Source organism: Pseudophryne corroboree, chromosome 5, assembly GCF_028390025.1.
Source record: "Pseudophryne corroboree isolate aPseCor3 chromosome 5, aPseCor3.hap2, whole genome shotgun sequence".
Lineage (NCBI taxonomy): Eukaryota > Metazoa > Chordata > Amphibia > Anura > Myobatrachidae > Pseudophryne > Pseudophryne corroboree.
This window is the reverse complement of record NC_086448.1, coordinates 753,686,107-753,703,166: the sequence shown is the minus strand read 5'-3', so window position 1 is coordinate 753,703,166 and position 17,060 is coordinate 753,686,107. Positions and strand designations below refer to the sequence as shown.

Genomic DNA, 17,060 nt, shown 5'->3' with positions numbered 1-17,060 from the left:
TCGCAGACAACTGCAATTTCTCAGAATAACAATCCATGCTAAATTAGGCCCCAAATCCTTTTGTCAAAGTCACCACTGGTTGACAACAATGACAAACCGCATGTTAGTAAATATACCTTGGAATTTCCAATTTGTAAGCAATCTTCCTTATGTAAAATGTCTCCAGAGGGGGATGCAAGATTTTCTCTTTGTCGTGTGTTAGTAACTGTAATTTGCAATTACTAATGCTTTATAATTAAAGTTAGATACACTGTTACTGATTTCTTAGTTTGGGTTTCTGTAACACTGCAGTGCAGACATAGCAAACACATAACAATCCAATAAATAGCAGGCTAGGATAAACAAAAGAATAAGCAATTTTTATTTATAAACTGCCGTTTTAATAGAATGGAATCCTGCCAGTGCATTCCTCTCCGAAAGTACCGCCATTATTCTATGAAACATAAGATGTCATCTTTATTGTTATTGTCCAGACTGTACTCAGGTAGAAATGTGCCTTGTGCATGTGATGTTCACATTTAACTGGCAATCACATTGCCCGCTGCATTAATGAGACCCCATCTGTTTCTGGCACAAGGCATATCTGGCAAACTTTGTACACTGGCACTTTTGGCTATAGCTTACTAGATGAACAAAGCTTCAATGACTATCAATATTAGACTTAAATGATGTTGATTGCAAATCAATCCAGTCTGTTTTGTTAGTGAATAAATAAATTATATTACAGATGCGATAGATAACCAGCTGTTTTATTTGTTTGGTAGCTATGCAATTGTCTCATTGCATATAGGGGGATATCCAATTGACCGTGGTAACCCATGATCATGTTTCGCTAAAACTGACCTATTTAATTATTCACTGTACGTAGGTTTTATCGCAAATTTATTTCCACCACCTCTTAGCAGGTTTGGGAAAAAATGTGAGGATTTGGTTTACAACCCCTGGGACACCCCCCTAAATGACTAATTAGCCAGTTAGAAGTTTTTAATTATATTTAATTTGGCAATAATGACGTCATTATTGGGATGAAAAAGTGCAAAATGGTGGAAATTGGGAACAAGGTATGGGACAGGTATATTAAGGTCCTTTATGAATGGGACAAGTGTTTTTAGGCTTGCAGGTGGGAGTAATCAGGATTTTCTCCTACAGGGTCCACAGGGTATCCACAGGATACATTGGGATATGGTGAAGCGACAGTGGATTTGCACCAAACGGTCAAAGCTTTTCGGCCACCCAGCATGCAATGGGCACGTCCATATATCCCCGCCTCCTTGCTCAGGCAAGTCAATTTTATGTTTGGTGCGGCAGGAGCCGGACCATGGTCAGAGGGCTGCTGTTTTTTAGCAGCCATAAGCTTTCTCATTTTATTTTTATAGTCTTACTAATTTTTCTGAGTGATGTTTCTAAAAAGCATCTTATACGTACCTTAGAAAGAGTCGCACCAATAACTCCCTGCTGGGTCACGACAATGCTTACCCACGAGTACAGTGCTGTTTTGGTGGGCGTCAGTGTCGGATATACTAGCAGGTCCAGCAGACGTTACCAGGCTGTGGCCAGAGCACGGGGCTAAGGTAAGGCATCGGTTCTGCTTAGAGGGGGAATGCAGACACAGCCGCACTGTTTTAGGAGAAGACTACCAAACAGTCGCTGACGCGGCTGACACTGAGAGTGCACCAGCGCTAGGCCTTAGGGGTCATAGGCTCCAGGGGTAGTACGAGGCTGCGAACCCCAGGGTTGATGTCAGCAGTGGGGAGTCAGACGATCCCTTGGTCGTCCCTCCCCCCGGTTCATGACCAGTTTCCTCCGAGTCTTCCGCCATGAACTGTTTTCCCCGCTTCCGTCTGAGATGCTGTGTACTCAGTACGTTTAAAACTCCTATAATATAATGCAGTAATATGTTTCTACTACATACTTGTAATGTATTTGTAGTTGATTATGTGCTGATATTGCTTATTATACTAATGTATAACCTGTGACTGACTGCTAGTGTGAATGCTGACTTTACTATAGTAACTGTCAGTTTTTATTTGTATTCCGATCCTCAATGATGGTGCAAAAGCAGGGTAGGGTCAGTTTGTATGTCACTTTAACAAATTTTAACGTGATTACAGTCACAAATTGTGTAATAACACTGTAAAGGTGTGTGATTTATTTATCATGTCTAAGAGCAGCAATGGTGACGAAAATACACTTTCCACAGTACCACCAACACTTACTGTATTTCATATTGTCTTGTAGAGCTAGGTTAACCTATCAGGACTGGTGCAATGGGATTATGTGCAAAATGGTTTAGTTGTCTCCAAAGCCTCTTAAGGTTCCGAGGCAGGCACAGGTTCTGGTGAACCTTCATGGGCTACTTTGCACAGATAATATCCAATGTAGTTTAGCAGATAATGTCAGCCCCTAATCCAGCAATAGGTTATCCTATTAACCCTTACATGCAACTTTCATTCTGAGGTTATCCGCCTAGGGAGTGGCAGCCTCTTAACAAAGGCCAGCGGTAAGTAAATCACATAGACATGATACAACATCTTCACAGTCTACACATGTTTAGCTGAGGACTCATTGCACTTCGGAAGGTCTCAGCTCAGTAGACATACCTGAGTTAATTAGTGCCATGTAAGCCATTCTATCCTCAGAAGCAGCAGAGCCTGTGTTAGAAACTGAGGCAGCTGTGGTTAAATATCCCAAAGCAGCTGATGGAAATTATGTTGGGATATGCCCAATAGGAAGTTAGAATTTCAGGAACTGGAATTCCAATTATCCTTGTCCAGCTGGGGACTGTTTAAAAAATAAGGGTGGCTCCCAAAGTAGATTCACAGATCTAGATTTCTGTGAAAAGCTATATTATTTTTGTTTTCAACATAAATAAATGATGTCACAGATAGTAGACTCGATGGTTTTCTAAAGACCATTTTTTCTTTTTGTCTGGGACAATCACTAGACCAGCCTTGACTTCAGCTCAGATAGGGAAAGCAGTGGCAGCCTGGGCTGATGCATTGAAAGGGGATCTTTAAATGGCATCTTGAAAACAAAAAAATCCATATTGCATATCAAACAGGCAGCGATAAGCGGACCTGCATATGGGTACAATTGCCTCTCAGACAGCAGCAACTCGCAGAGCGGATTGGCTATGTACATGGTAAGCTGACTCAGAATCCAAGAAGGTTCTGGAGTCTTATCTTTGTTACTGGAAATACTCTTTTAGGTAAAGAATTAACAGTATTTGGAATCAGACTCCAAGAAAGTGAAGTTCTTTTCACACAAAGATTCAAGTCTAATTTCTATCTTTCTATCTTTCCGGAATCAAGGAAAAACAGAAGGAAAGGGTATAAGGCAAACAGTCCCAATTCAACAAGTCTGGTAGGACTAAAAGGTATTGGGCTTCCAGAGGACCGGTTTTCAAATTTGAAGATAACCATCAGCCTGATGGTGAGGGCCTCCACCTGGGGCGACCCAGGGTAGGAGGCTGATTTCTTTAGTTTGCACAGAGCTGGCAGCAGTCTACTAAGGATGTATGAGTGAAAATAGCGGTATCTCACGGTTATGATCTACAGTCACATCACACTGGACTGCCCAATCTTATCTGATCTTGGAAGCTAAGCAGTGTTGGTCCTGGTTAGTACTTGGATGGTAAACCACCTTGAAATACCAAGTGCTGTAGGTGTTTTCAAGAAACACCCTCATTAAAAATTCTACCAGCCCGTTTTCAGTGGAAATGAAGATTAGGGCTTCGCAAGAGGCAGTTCAGGTGCTTCAGTCAGGAGTGATAATTCAGTTCCTCCTGCACAATAAGGACAAGGTTTGATTCCAACCTATTTCTAGTCCAGAAGCCAAATAGGTCATTCCAAGACATACTGTACTCAATCTCAAAGTACTGAACAAGTACTTTTGGGTGGATCGGATTTCATATGGAGACTTTACGTTCCATTATTTCTGCCATAGAGCAGGAGGATTTAGGGCATTCCGGAATATTCTGGATGCCTATCCACATGTTCCTATAGCACTGTTCCATCAGCTCTATGTTTGGTCACTATCCTCCAGCCTCTATTTCAGGCCCTACCATTGGGCTGACCACAGCTCTCAGAGTATTCACCAAGTGATGGCACCTTATCTCTGTTAGCAGGAGATAAGTAGTTTATAAAAAACCATGCCTCAACGACTTAATAATTATGGCACAGTCTCAGGAATTGTTCACTGTCATCTGTAACAGCTTGTTACAGAGATATGGTTGGCTCATTAATTGGGCAAAGTCGTCTCTGGTTCCGTCACATCAGATGACTCACTTTGGGGGCTGTGTTGGAATTGGGTATTCAGAGAGTAAGTTACCTCTGAACAAAATATCCAAAATTAACTTAAGGATTCAGTAAAATGCTACACAGTCAAACGGTATCCACATACGTGGTAATGCATGTGATGGGTTTGATGGTGTAGACATTGGACATGATGCAGTATATTTAGTTCCATTAGATACATCTGTAGTGTCTGATCATTTCCAAGTAGAAAGGTTTTTCATAAGACAATAAAAGCGTAGATTATGGTCTTCCTCTGGAAGTTAGGAGGTTAATAGCTTGATGGTTATTAGACATCCTATCCTGGACAAAGGAAGGCTCCTTTGATTACCAGATGGCAAATCTGACAATGGATGCCAGCCTGTGGGGCTGGGGTGAAGGGTCAGTAAGGCGTTGCTTCCAGGGGCAGTGGACCAAGGAAGAAATGTTGCCTGACAATAAATATATTAGAACCTCAGGCCATATATATGGCATTTATTCAGGCAAAGAATATCCTTCTGATGAATCCAGATCGAATCTGCTTGGACATGCAATGGCAGTGGCGTACCTCAACCATCAGGGAGGTTCTCGCAGCCAAAGCAATGAAGAAGGTAAGTCACACTTTAAGGTGGACAGAACTTCGCTATCCAGCCTTGTCCGCAGTACTCATTCCGGCAGTCCTAAACTGGGAAGCAGATTTCTCAGTCAACTCGCCAGTCAGGTAAACGTATGGACTTATACCCCAAGGTCTTAAAAACTCTGGAAGATAATAGGGGTAACCGGAGATACATCTTATGCCCTCCTGTCAGAACAACAAAGTTTTCGCATATGGATCAAGAACAAATCCCAGAGCGATCTTGTGGATGACTTGTCAACTTTTCGTCTGGTTCATGTGTTTTCACCAATCTCCTTGTGATACAGGGTGATACGAAAGGTAAGACAAGGTAAGGGTACCGTGATACTAATAGCTCCGGCTTGGCCCAGAAGTCATTGGTACACAGATCTGCAGAGGATGTCAATAGATGCTCCATTTTTACTCCTTCAACGGCCAGATCTACCGTCTCAGGGTCCTGGTTATCACAAACACCTGGATTGACTGTCTTTGACGAAGTGACTCTCGAGACTTCCATCCTGAAGTCAAGAGGACTCTCACAACAGGTAATTCTAATCATGCTCAGAGCAAGGAAAATTTCCTCAGCTCGCATTTATCACCAAATATGGCAAACCTATATTCAATGGTGCAGGGATCAAATATTTGACCCTTGGTTTTTCAGAGTCTCCAGAGTCTTACAGTAGCATTACTTCAGGCAGGAATGCACAGAGGTTTATGGCTGACTTCCTTGAGGATGTCAGCACTGACTGTATGGTTCCAAAAGAAAATTGTTTACCTACAGGCTGTGCGCACTTTTTTCCAAGGAATGCTGAACATTCAACCTCCTTTTGTGCTTTCTACAGTGCTTTGGGATTTAAGTTAGTCCTAAAGGCCCTTCAGGTTGTCCCATTTGAACCACTTTAAAGAATGAATCTTAAATGGTTGACAGCTAAAGTTTTCTTTCTACTGACTTTTGCTTCAGTTAGAAGAATTTCAGATTTAGGGGCATTGTTATGTCAGCCTCCATTTCTGAATTTTTTTTATCCAGATAGAGCAGTTCTTCAAACCAAATCTGGGTATCTTCCTAAGATGGTTTCTAAATTCCATTTTAATGAATAAATTGTAGTCTCCGTCTTCTAGGGGCCGGACTTTGCTGTGGGAGATGCATCGTTGGACGTAGTCCGTGCCTTAAGGATCTACGTTGATCATATCAGTGCCATCAGAAAGACAGATACTCTCTTCATTTTCTATGAATTTCACAAGAGAGGATGGCCTGTTGATAAGCAGAAACTTGTGAAGTGGCTTCGGATGAAAATTTCAGAAGCATATTCTCAAGCTGATCTCCCTGTTTCCGGCTAATGTCTCTGCTCATTCTACTTGTAAGGTAGTCCATTATGGGCAGCACAATGTGCTGTTGCAGCAGAATAGATATGTTAGGTACACACATGTTCTCCATTTACATATTCATTAGACATTATGCCTTGATACCTTTGCCTCTCAGGATGCTGAATTCGGGCAAAGGATTCTCCTGTCTAATCAGGAGCGTCCGCACCACCAAATTGGTTTAGGACATCCCAATGTATCCTGTGGATACCCTGTGGACCCTGCAAGATAAATATATGTTATGGTAAGAACTTACCGTTGATAACAGTATTTCTCCTAAGTCCACAGGTTCCACAGGGATCCCACCATATACTTACACAGGAATCCCGTCCTGGCGCACCTGATTTGAGGATCCTTTTACCTACTAACCTCTTCTTTCTTGTATGGAAGGGTGTGCATGTGTGTTCTTCTTGCCTGATTAGGGCTCTACATGATGCTCTTGCCTTGAGCTTTGGAAAACAACTGATTTGACTGAGCCAGGAGGCGGGGATATATGGACGGGCCCATTGTATGCTGAGAGGCCGAAAAGCTTTGACCATTGGGGTGCAAATCCGCTGTCAATTCACCATATCCCAATGTATCCTGTGGAACCTGTGGACTTAGGAGAAATAATGTTATCAACGGTAAGTTCTTACCATAATGTATATTTTTTAAAGTGGCTTAAAATGACCAAAATATATACTTATACCCATTTTTGCGTACCCCTAATTTAATTTGAGCACTTATTTTGCTGAAAAACACATGCTAAATTTTATTATGACCACTATTACACTTCTATACTGCTATTCTATGTTATGCTAGCTTTTTGTGGGGTACAGACAGATTTTCCCATTTTCACCTACAGTTTTCTGTTGTTTTGCCGTCAAGAATTATTGTGTGTATCCCGTTCTTGCACATTTGCAATTGGATAGGTCGGAAAATGGAAGCACGCATACTGGTGAAAAGCAGCTTTTTTCACGTGATAGGTGCAAAAAGCTTAATCGCTTTAAATTACTGTGTTTTTTGCGGCCAATTGAATATCCTCCATAGTATGTTAATTTGTAAAGCCAGTGGCTTAACTCGTACTTTCAAACTTTTCAATGCTGAGATATGAATGGTTGTGGTTTCCTAAATAAAATTGTTAAATAGTTTTTGAGTCTATAGGGGAGCTCTAATTGCAAAATACCATCACTTTTTCAGTACCATGGACCATCAATCTAGGTTTAGATCCAAGAAGGAGTTCCATGAATCGGTATATCTGTAAAGCATAAATCTACTCACTCTCTCTCTCTCTCTCTCTCTCTCTCTCTCTCTATATATATATAAAATAGTGTGTGTTTATAGAAGCCACACAAGGGAACCAGCCAGGAACCGTACACAATACAGGTACGAGTGTTAGGGAGGGTTAGCGTCCGTGAGTACCTGCTTCCGCTCCCACTCATCCATCAACGGTATTGCATCGGAACCCTTGTACTGTAAACTGTGGACTCTCAAACATCACACTAAAAAGAGCTGTAAACATAATAACTTGGGTGGCCATTCCGAGTTGATCGCTAGCTGCATTCGTTCGCTGTGCAGCGATGAGGCAAAAAAAGTCACTTCTGCGCGTGCGTATGCGGCGCAATGCGCAACATACTTTTACAATGACCGATGTAGTTTCACACAGGGTCTAGCAATGCTTTTCAGTCGCACTGCTTGCCGCAGAGTGATTGACATGAAGTGGGCATTTCTGGGTGTCAACTGACCATTTTCAGGGAGTGTTTGGAAAAACGTAGGCGTGCCAGAAAAAACGCAGGCGTGGCTGGCCGAACGCAGGGCGTGTTTGTGATGTCAAAACAAGAACTGAATGGTCTGAAATGATCGCAAGCGCTGAGTAGGTTTAGAGCTACTCTGAAACTGCACAAGAAAACTTTGTAGCCGCTCTGCGATCCTTTCGTTCGCACTTCTGCTAAGCTAAAATACACTCCCAGTGGGAGGCGGCATAGCGTTTGCACGGCTGCTAAAAAATGCTAGCGAGCAAACAACTCGGAATGACCACCTTAACCTTTTACTTTCACAGGTTTTGCGTTCCCGTATTTCAAGCACTCTGTTATTTATATCACTATGTTTAGAAAAAATAATTCGGAGCTGCTCTACCTGAACCTCCATTTATAGCACAGTCATATATCATTTATATATAAAAGTTATTAAATGTAAATGAATTCAGGAAACTTTATATATAAATGCTAACTTCACTTTAAATGGAAATAATTATTGATGCTTTAAAACTGTAATGTGCACAGTAAAGTATTTCCTGAAAGGTTGTGTTATACAATTTTACCTTCTTACAGTGATCAGTAACCATGTGGAGATAAGATGGAAAAGCTGCCATTGATGTTATATGATATAATGACACTTAAACATTTCCCCCCAGTTTTTGTGCAATCCACAATACGACAACAGCCGGTATTATTATAATCATATAGTGAAGGCAGTGAGTGTGTGCCACATAATTGTGCATCTGTAAGCAGCTCTGCCTGCATTTGGCGGATAATGTTAATATCTTGCCTTAAAGGCTCTTTCACATTACAATTGACATTAACATGTAAGCAGAGTATTGTTGGCTATTAAAATGACTTGAAAAGTTTACTTCATAATGTTCCAGAATGATATATGTGATGTATAAGGCATTTCATTTTTATCTCATGGGGCTGGCAATCACAAAGACACGAATGCTGTGGGATTGCTGTTCTGTCGCACATTCGCAACCGCACATTACTGAAATCTCCCTGATTATGTCCATATTCTTCTCAGTAGTGACTACTAGTGATTGTGGTATAATGCTGCAATTCTCTGGAACTGTTCTAATTCTCTATGTAATGACAAGTGACTAGCAGCACACATCTTGTTCTGTCAGGTGGATACATAGCCCAGTATGTATGGGTGAGTATTTTGCATATTCTGGGCATTTTTCAGAAATAAATGCAGCTGCGATCCCGTATGCAGCGGTCGTGTAAAAATATGCAAATGTGTTAGCCGCAGGGGCTTGTATTAAGACGCCCACTGGCGTGTTCTCAGATCTCAGTTCCATGTCTGTCGGAGGTTAGACGCTGCAGCCATTTTTACTACATGCCAGCTACCCCTTGTTACCACCCACAAGCGCTCCCTGACAGTCACTCTGCAGACCGCCCTCACAAGACCATGGTGGCACATGCGCAGAGTGTCTTAGACGCATGCGCAGTGGCAAAAAACTGCATCAGACATTGACATTGCGCCCTTATCTGAGTCAGTCCCGATGTACTTCTTCTGTATCCTGTTGCTCATCGCTGATACTTATTGCTAGGACTTGACTGGCCATCTTGCAGTTCTGGTAAATGCTAGTCTGGCCAGACAGGAGTAAATTTACTAAGGTGGGAGTTTTTTTTACTGGTGATGTTGCCCATAGCAACCAGATTCTATCTATTATATTCTAGAAGCAGCTAGATAAATGTTAAGTAGAATCTGACTGGTTGCTGTGAGCAACATCACCAGTTCTAAAAAACCTTAGTTAATTTACCCCACAGAGAGCGGGTCTGGCCAAGTACCGCAACCTCCTGGCTCTCTGCTCGGCCACCCGCCATTCCACCCACTATCCCCCCCCCAAGTGCAGCTGGAATACAAGTAGAGACCACACCCCCTTGTTGTGTGCGAAGGGATATCCCGGGCTGCTTCGCGGCCCCAGTCCGTCCCTACCTATTGTATTCAAATTGGGTTCGTTAAGGGGGAGACAAATATACAGTACTTTATATTGATACATGAAATATTGCCTCTACTGCTGCATAATAACATTCGCACCGTGGGTTATTGTGTTTATTACCTATCAGTGTGCACACAAGCAGTTAGTGTGTCACATAGGCCTATCCTGTGAAGGCACAATGAATGCAGTTGAATGGTGACTTCAAATATCGTCCTAGGAAGCATTGACAACTACGAGAGTGCACCCTGTCGTGACCTAGCAACCAATTACATACATCCATATATATATATATACTTGGACACAATTTTTGTTGTTTTAGCTGTTTATCAAATCATATTCAAGTTACAGTTATATAAGGAATATGATTTTACAGTGCAGACTATAAATTTTAATTTGAGGGTATTCACACCCAAATGTTGGCTATTCCTTTGTAATTTCTTTATCAGTTACGCAGGCAAAATGTCTGGCTAGGGAAGCCAATCCCGGGCCATTTTTTCAATCCCGGGTATCGGAATTGAAAAATGGTCAATCCAGGGATATCCGGGATTTTTTCCCCCTGTGTGTCTGCCTGTCCCCCTGCCCCTCCCCACCCACCCCGCACCCCACTCATATCTCACCATACTACGGTGGCGGGCCACTTCCTTCGGGCTTAGTGACGGGAGGCTGACTGTGCAGCGTGAACTCTGACTTCAGGTCACGCTGCGCAGGGGAGCCAGGAGGAGGGAGCTGGGCAGCATCTAAAAACACAAAGAACCGCCTGATCCCACAATCCCCGGGATTGGAACTTCCAATTCCGGGATTGAATCCCGGCAGATTTTTGGCCTGAATCCCGGGATCCCGCAGATCCCGGACTGGCCACCCTAGGTCTGGAGCTATTATCATGTGTTGCTAGGGGTGTGCCCCGGGCCGTTTTTCGGGTTTTGTATTTTGGTTTTGGATCTGTTTCTCCTTCGTGTTTTGGATCTGTATTGGTTTTGCCAAATCTGCCCTTGTGGTATTATTAACCTCAATAACATTAATTTCCACTCATTTCCAGTCTATTTTTAACACCTTTCAGCTCACAATATTGTTTTTATCCAGTTTAGGCCGATAGGTTGCACCGAGGTAGCTGGATGACTAAGCTATGTGACAGAAGTGGGCGGCACAAACACCTGGCACATCTAGGAGTGGCACTGCAGTGGCAGACAGGATGTCAGTTTTATAAACTATGCCCAAAAAATGCTCCAAAGAGCACATAATGCAAAGAAATAAGGTGCAAAATGGAATTGTTCTTGGGTCCTCCGACCCACCCTTATGTTGTATATTAAACAGGACATGCACAAAGTAACAAACCAATCATTTCAGCAACAGGGACCGTCACTTGTGGCTGAAATGATTGGTTTGTTTGGGCTCCCACAAAACAATTTTTTAGAAGGACTTTCTCCGTTAAGTAATTACTCTGAGGCTGTTGATGATGAGGTGTTAATTACATTATAATCTTGTACAATAAATTTCATGTCTTCGCCGCAAATGACATAACATGGAGGAGGTGCCTAGATGGCTAACGTTCCTACCTCTACTAAATTTGGCCTCACAAATGGAGCAGATGCTTTCATAAACATTGCCTGAATTGGGGTTAAAATAATCCCACACCCAAGATGTGTTTTTTTTTGGTCTTATACCCAGGCATCGTAATGGCTTTCTCTTTATCTCGGTCAACAACTGCAGCCAGAGCCGGATTAAGGGGGGGGCCCGGGGGTATGTACCCCGGGCCCCCGTTTTTAAAAGGGCCCCCCGCGGCCCCGCCACCTAGCACAGATCGGATCTTTGATCCGATCTGCGGTGCTGTGCTCCGGGCAGCGGCTCCCCACTGCACTGCCAAGCGCTTGTGTGGCCGCGCAAAAAACAAGCAGGGCAGGCAGCTGGGGGATGGCTGTCCCGGCTCTCCTGGCTCCCGGCTGCACTTACAAAACACTAGCGCAGTGCCGCACGCCAGTGACGCCACGTAGAGGGAGCTGATCTACAGGGACTACAGGCAGGGCAGGGCTTCATCTGTGAAGCAGCAGCCTGCGGCTCAGCCATTGGCTGGGCGCGCAGGCTGCTGGTAACAATGAGGACAGCCTCTGGAGTGAAGATTTGTGGTGTGGAGCCAGCGCCCAGCGGAGTGTGCTGCTTGGAGGAACAAAGAGAGAAGAACTATCGCTCTTCTATGTGTGACAGCAGCCTGCCAGCAAAGTAAAAAAAAAAGTAAGGCTGGCTGCACTTCAAGTTTAGGCTTTGGGTTATTTATAATATATATATATATATATCTATATCATATAGAAGCAGCACAACTGAAGCTCAAATACCTGTCCCAGTGCCTCACCCTTGGAGCCCTCTGCGGAGATCCAAATATATATCAATCATGTGTAGGCGGCACCCGATATAAACACTCTCAAAAGCGCAGGTAAGTTATCAACGTTTCGAAGCTTTAATACTGCCTCTTCGTCCGTATCCTGACGAAGAGGCAGTATTAAAGCTTCGAAACGTTGATAACTTACCTGCGCTTTTGAGAGTGTTTATACCAGGTGCCGCCTACACATGATTGATGTATGTATATATATATATATATATATATATATATATATATACATATACACACACACATACATACACACATACATACACATACATGTTGACAGTCTCTAGATGAGAGTGCCGGACAACAAGAAATTTTATATGTATATACTGTACATGCATAGATTGCAATGGCAGTGGCACTCATGGTCATGCAAGAAACGTAATGTTAAATGCTTCCAATTTTTGTTTATTAAAAAAACTTAGCATTTTGCATTACATTTCATGCATAACCATGAGTGCCCGCCGCTATTGCAATCTATTTTATTTTTATTTTAGATCAGTGATGGCAGCTGTTGTTGAACTACACATCCCAGCATGCCCTGCATCAGTTTTAGCAAGGCCAAATAGCAAAACTGTAGCAGGGCATGCTGGGATGTGCAGTTCAACAACAGCTGGAGTGTCAAGGTTAGCCATCACTGTTTTAGATCTTAGGGCCCCCCTGTTTTAAGTACCCTGGGCCCCCCGAAGCCTTAATCCAGCTCTGACTGCAGCCACCGGTGGCAGACTTACACAAACAACATCATCATCAACATCCTCACTGTTAGATAGTACACACATATCCCCCTCATCCTGTCCCACTTCCACATATGAATCCTCAATTTGTATTATGTCCTCATCAGATTCATTACCATGTTTACTTTTACTACTCCCCACATGTGCAGATGATTCAGAAATTGTGGAAAGAGGTGAAAGAGGCTTCACTATGAGGACAGTGTGAGGACACAACACCCAACCAAGTTAAGAAAACTGTCCAGGAAGTAGGCATATCTTCATCCAAGTCTACCATAAAGGGAAGACTTCAGGAGAGCAAATACAGAGGGTTTACTAGAAGGTGCAAACCATTTATAATCCTCAAGAATAGAAAGGTCAGATTAGACGTCTAAAAAAGCCAGCCCAGTTCTGGAACAGCAATCTTTGGAATGATGAAACTAAGATCAACCCGTACCAGAATGAAGGGAAGAATAAATGTATGTGGAAGGTGGTTTGGAATGGCTCATGCAGAGGCGGAACTATATGCACACACGTGGAGGGTGGGTGTTTCCAAGTACATGGACCCGCCTCCCCACGTGCCTGCCTTTCAATTGCTTCATCTGACCTTTTTTGCTTTTTTTTACACCGAGTACCTAGTATGCTAGTCAAGCAAGCAGCGCAGGCTCCTTTCCTAACTCAGGGGCCCTGCACCGGCCGCGGGAGCCTCTATCCAACCTCCACGTAATCGCTCTCCCAGGCACCTCTCCTCATGGTGCTACTGATATCTCTTTGTTCCTCTCCCTCTTTCTTTTCCCACATGTCCCCCCTCTCCCTCCCTCTCTCTTTCTCTCCCCATGCCTCTCTTTCTCCATGCCCCCATCTCTCTCTATGCCCCCCTCTCTCTCTCCACATGCCCCCAACTCTCTCTGTTTACCAATGCCCTCTCTCTCTCCCCCCATGCTTCACTTTCTCTCAATACCCCCATCTCTCCCCATATGCCTTCCTCTCCCCATGCCTCTCTCTCCATGCCCTCCTATCTCTATCCTGCCTCCCTCTCTCCATGCCCCCCTATCTCTCTCCATGCCTATGTTTCCCCATGCCTCCATCTCTCCCCATGCCCCCCTCTCTCTCCCCCTTGCCTCTCTATATCTCTCTCTCTCCCCATGTCCCCCCTCTCTCTCCCCATGCCTTTCTCTCTCCATGCACCCCATCTCTCCCCATGCCCTACCTCTCTCTACTCATGCCCCTTTCTCCCTATGCCTCTCTCTCTCTCTCCAAGCCCCCCCTAAAAAACCTACAGTTGCCCCTGCAGTTGGTGCACTGCATTGGGGCCCATCACAATCAAGGGGCCCGCATATGGTAGAATTAGAGCACTACTATAATTAGTTGCAATAATAAGGTTCGTACCTAGCGCCCTGCTCGTATGGATATCTGTTACGGCAGCAAGGTTGTGAAAGAGGTAAAACCCAAACCTCTAAAGGTATACAGAAATGAAGATGTACAACCGCGCCTGAGTCAGTTATCTTAATAGATGCGTACACAAATAAATATCATGAAATGATGGATTAATAGTATAAATAATAACTGAAAAGATAACCTACACAATGTATTCTTATGGGATTTAAAATGTATTTTTAATCAGAAAAATAGTGTATTTGAAATTCACCTGATGCATACATGTAGGAATATGATGCAAGGTGTAAAAGGGAAGGGGAGAAAAAGAACAAAAACAAAAAAAAGGGGGGGGGGGGGGAGGGTAGAAGACTGGTTTTAGGAAAAAGAAAAACAGTTTCTGCAGTGTTCAGGGGGAGGAAAACAGTAGCAGAAATGTCACTGTTTGGTAGGTTTGAAAGTGATATACACTGCAGTGATTAGTCTGTATTACACTCAGACCGGTGGCGTCCCACCTCTGTAGTGTTATGTCCTTCTGAATGTCTATGTGACCAGAGCCGATGAGGTGATGTATCTGATAGTCCTGTGGAGGTTTCCGGAATGTGGGGTACCCCTGGTGGGCTGCTGGCAATGTGGGATATGACTAGGGCTGGCACTACGGTAGTTAGGACTCCGGACGCACCGCTTTCCCTTGCGCCCTGATCAGCCACGGTGTCGCTCTGACAAGCGCACCGTGGTTCTCTGGGCAGCTGGGATGTGGTCACCGTCTTGGAGAGAGAGAAGGAAAAATGCTTCTAGCCCTGTTCGGCAGTCCGCTTTGCCTTCTCCTCTCCTACGGGATCCCTTACCTTATTCCCTCAGCTCCGTCTGTCCTCTTCTTGCCCGCAGCCGGTATCTCTTCTCCTTGGTAACCTCTCTTCCTTCCGGGTCGGTCCGGTCACGTGACCGCAGCGGTTGTTCTCTCCGTATGCTGTCCCTTCGTTCGTTCGTCCTCTGTTGCCTCTCCTTCTCCACGGCTCTGTCTGTAATTAGTGATTAATAGGATGTATAATGAATGCAAAGTCTGCTCCTATGCGTGTCGACGCTTCTGGGTCTTCCTCAGGGAGTCCTTGAATGCCATCTTGAGTATGGGCTATTTATGCCCATACTTGCTTACATCACAAATGAGGGGGAGGGGTGTGTTTCCTTGGTTTGCACCAAGGATTGGGGGGAATGCCTAACAGTCACACATATATATATATGAGACAGTAGACTAAACATAAATTAAAAATAGAAGATAGTAGGGATATAGGTAGAAATGGGTCTAGAATTAATTATTTACAAATTAAGAGAAATATCCACTAATAAGTAAATAATAAGACAAAGAGAAAAAATTAATAATGTTGGTTGTTCAGTAAGAATTTGTTTGTATATAATATTAAAAGACATCTCTAAAGCTATCGTTCACTGTCCTTCTTGCTAAATATAAGTCTGGTGGTAAATAGTCTTAATATAATAGTGCATTAGTAAAGACTATAATTGGTGAGCAATATCTTTAAATGTATAGTTCCTGGATTGTCCTCGTTGGATTTAGCAGTCTCAGACTACCAGAAAGAAAGATGTCTGTTGATAACTATTAGGACTGTTGCTGATATGGGAATGAGGTCTACAGATATTTGTGACCTGGTTGGTTCTATATTCTGATGTTGGGTTCAGTCCGTGATCATGATATTAGTGACCTGGTTAGTTCTATATTGTATTAATGGGTTCAGTCCGTATTAAGACACTGTCATTGTGGGAAATTAATTTGTAACTACTGATCTCACCTCATTATCTAGATTGAGGCCTCGTGGTCTAAGTGTCTTTAAAGTGTAGATCCACCTCCACTCCTCTTTATTGATTTGTTTCAAGAAATCCCCTCCCCTCCAGTGTGGTGATACTGATTTGATCCCCAAAACTCTCAGTCCCGCAGGGTCCCTGTCATGTGCTTCTTTGAAGTGATTGGACAGGTTGTGTGTCTCTAGGCCCTTTTTCACGTTCCTAATGTGTTCTGAGATTCTTACTTTCAGGGGTCTTATGGTTCTTCCTATATACTGTAGTCGGCATGGGCATTCTATGAGATATATCACTCCCTTACTCTGGCAGGAGATGTGTTCCTGTATGTCGAAACTCTCTCCTGTTCTGGTGGACTCGAAACTAACTATTTTCTTTGTGGTAACTTTGTGTATTTTGCAGTAGCTACAGGAACCGCAATGGAAGAAGCCCTTATTAAGTTTCTGTTCTGTTAAGGTGGTCTGTACCACTTCTGTCCTACTTAGATGGCTGTGTGATAATTTTGATTTCAAATCCGGTGCTCTTCTGTACACTACTTTTGGCCTGGAAGAAAGGGTGTCAACTAATGCATCATCTTCTAAAAGAATGTGCCAGTGTCTGGAAAGGATCTTCTCCAGTTGTCTGTTGTTGGTGCTATATTGCGTTAGAAAGACGGTCTTGAAGTCCTCACTAGTCGTCTTTTTTTGTTTATATGTCAGGAGGGTTTCTCTATCAATTTTTGTGGCAAGTTGTAGATCTTTGTCAAGTGTTTCTTCTTTATAGCCTTTCTCTAGAAATTGGTACTTCATTTCCCCTGCTTGTTCCTCAAAATCCTCTATTTTTGTGCAGTTTCTCCTCAGTCTCTTGA

General features: G+C 43.3%; 1 protein-coding gene across 3 annotated transcripts in view; it reads left to right on the top strand.

The window, feature by feature from the left end:
• CPQ (carboxypeptidase Q) overlaps nucleotides 1–17,060 on the top strand; it is a 1,143,103-nt gene that overhangs the window by 344,554 nt on the left and 781,489 nt on the right. The gene's annotated exons all lie outside the window — the stretch shown is intronic.